Source organism: Triticum aestivum, chromosome 2B (assembly GCF_018294505.1).
Source record: "Triticum aestivum cultivar Chinese Spring chromosome 2B, IWGSC CS RefSeq v2.1, whole genome shotgun sequence".
NCBI classification, from domain to species: Eukaryota; Viridiplantae; Streptophyta; class Magnoliopsida; order Poales; family Poaceae; genus Triticum; species Triticum aestivum.
Genome location: NC_057798.1, coordinates 440,912,774 through 440,915,769, shown reverse-complemented (window position 1 = coordinate 440,915,769; position 2,996 = coordinate 440,912,774). Strand labels below are relative to the sequence as shown.

The 2,996-nt window shown below is 41.4% G+C and overlaps 1 long non-coding RNA gene across 1 annotated transcript; it reads left to right on the top strand.

The window, feature by feature from the left end:
* Window positions 1–586: 586 nt before the first annotated feature.
* On the top strand, window positions 587–1,464 carry LOC123041351 (uncharacterized). Its single transcript, XR_006418480.1, has 2 exons — window positions 587–860; window positions 938–1,464. It is a non-coding gene; the product is annotated as an uncharacterized lncRNA (long non-coding RNA).
* The last annotated feature ends 1,532 nt before the right edge of the window (window positions 1,465–2,996 follow it).

The window sequence follows — 2,996 nt, the reverse complement described above, 5'->3', positions numbered from 1 at the left end:
GGAGCAGAACCAAATGTTACAATTTATCCATGTTTCTCTACTCCTACTCCTATAAAAGACTCAGTTGGTGATGGTGGTGTGTCTGCCATCCGTCGTTTCTGACCATTAGATCTGCATCTAACTACTGTGAGGTAAGTTGTGGCATTTTTGCAACAATAGCCGACTTCTCTGCTCCAATTTGCAGAAAACCCCTTATTATCTTGAAATCAACCACATCCCTCCCTCACCTCATCAAAACAGCCTGAGAAATATATTTTGAGTGAAAAGTACTCCCTCCGTTTCGAAATATTTGTCTTTCTAGATATTTCAATAAGTGACTACATTACTAAACAGTGAGATAGAGCTACTCATGCCCCTCCACGGCGATTTGAGAACCTTAACCGTCCGATTAAGTTATGTGTGCACCAGATTGTTCGGTCGTCCCTCAGCATCTTGTTAAACCAAAAAAGGGTCGCTGCTCTGCTGACCGTGCTGGGGATCTTCTCGTGAAACGGGCCGTGCCGGTGCCATGGGCCACGGCGCCACGCTATAGAGGACTACACCTGGGCTTTCGGTGCAGAGTGTTCTCCTATGTCCAGAACGGAAACATCGCTTTTTCGGTTAGTGGATTCAAGATAGAGCGATGGTGGCGACAGCGGCGGCGGCGGCGGATATGCTGGCAGCGGCGGCCGATGGATCCAAGAGGAAGATGTGCTTGTCGGGTAGTGGATATGCGACGGTGATGGTGTGTGCTGGCGATCATCCCCGCCCCTATTTTCGGTTCAAGATAGAGCGATGGTGGCGACGACTGCTCGATGACTCACGAGGAGGTGGCAGCAATTTTCTTGACAACAAGATCAAGGCAGCAACAAGCAGTTCTGGTAGTATAGTTTTTTTTGTTTCAGTCTCAATCAACACGTAATGTGCTAAATTTTCTTTGGTGTACTCTTGATTGCAGGTCAGATAAAGGGATTTCGACCCTGCTTGTTATGCGAAACATACCCTTTTCATTTGACCTCGACCTAATTAAGTTCTTGTTATTCAATTCGTCAAGCCAATTAAGTTTCTGATCTCAATTCCCAAGAATGACACAGGTGGAGTCTTAACTATTCATTTCTGAGATACTCATTGCATGAGGAAGCATTGAGACAGTGGGAGGTGAGACTCAAAGCATGAATAGGTAAATGGACACAGAGCATTTTCAGAACTGAACTCGCATAGTTATGTGCTAATAATCACAACCATGCATCATCAATACATGCCGCTGATGTATTATATTTGTTTGTTTTTTTGCTGCCAAAGCAAGAGTCGGGTCAGGTATGTTTTGGTTTGGTTATTAATAGAAGCAACCCTTACTGTGTACTATTGACACTAATGATGCTAGCATCAATTCTAAATTTGGCGTTTGTGAGGAGAAAGAATACCAAAAGGTGTAAGACAAGTGGTGTAAGACAGTTTAGGGGAAAAGAACAATTTATACTACCATATGTATAGTTTGCTGTTCACAGATGCTTCTATTTTCTCCATACAGTTTGTCAAACTTGTTCATTGCTTATTAAATTACCTTCTGCATTCGTGAGTGAGAAGTGAGGCTGATCAACCAGAGGATGAAATTTATGGACAACCACAAGAGTGCCTGTGTGAAAACACTTATGGACCGTGGCAATTGCAAGAGTGTTATTAGACAAGTACTTTCTATACTGCTGGAAAAAAAATGAAGTTTCAAATTTCTAGATTTGTCAATTAACCTTTAACTTCAATATGGTATTCAGTTGAACTATTTTTGGGAAATGCTTTTGGAATTTATGTAAGCCTTACTATGACTCCGTGTCATTTACCCAGTAATTTTCTAAGATGATATATGCCCGTTTTATTATGTCGTGGTGGTGCTGGTGTTAGTTGAATAAAGCATGTTTTTTATTTTCTCCTTCATAGATGACAACAGTATTTCTATAACTATTTAATATAGTGAGTGTTCCCTTCTTTTCTTAAATTAAATATTTTATCTATAGGTAATATTGACTATTTTAGCTAACAATCATGTGTTTTTCTATGAAAGCAAAATCAACAAGATAAAGAGCAAGAAGATAAATCAGGCATGAGTTACATATGCTGAATGCACCGTTAAGGCAATGACCAATGAGTCCCCATTGGCTATAGACAACACTGGGAAAGCTATGTTGATCAGAGTTGCTCTTGTGCACCGTATGCGAAACAACCAGAAACTCCTCAGTAATTTAATTTTGAAATTTTGAGCTCACCATTGTTCATGAGAAGAATTCTTGAGCAATTAATTCATTGATGGGCATTGCTTCTATCAATTCCATTTAGCTATTATGTTGTTAGATAGTTAACTTTTCATTGGGAAAATGTTCTGTTCTTGATTTCTTGCTGTAGAGGATGGATTCTTTGTAGGTTTCAGTTTGTTCTTGCGTAAATTAGAGGTGCTTTGCATACACATATTCTTATGCTTCCCTAATTACGAGGGTTCAAGGACGGGCACGGCAAAGCGCGCCTCCATGGTCTAGTACGAAGAAAAAATAGTGAATCTACACTTCAAAATATGTCTATGCAATCCGTATGTGATAGTCCATTTGAAATCTCTAAAAAGACAAATTTTTAGGAACGGAGGGAGTAATATATTGGGAGTATATCAAAACAAGAGTAATTTCTTTCAAGTTTGTGAACAAGTACTACTATTCTACTACTTTGGGTCCATCGCAACGCACGGCACATTGCTAGTAAAAGGAAAAGGTCTGCCGCGTTCGCATCGCACCCCCACACGCCCGGGAATCAGGAGTAATCCACGGCCCGTCCGGCAGGACACATAGCTTAGGGAAGGCGTGTTGCCTAGCATTTTCACTTTGATGTGGGACCACCGTTGAGAAAACCGACTATTGGCAAACCGCACCCCGCCCGCCGCCGGGTTGGAAAACAGAAACGAGGGGAAGATCTAGCTGTAGCACGGAAACCAAGAAATTTCATGTGAGATGGGGCTCGTTGATAGAGTAGGAGCA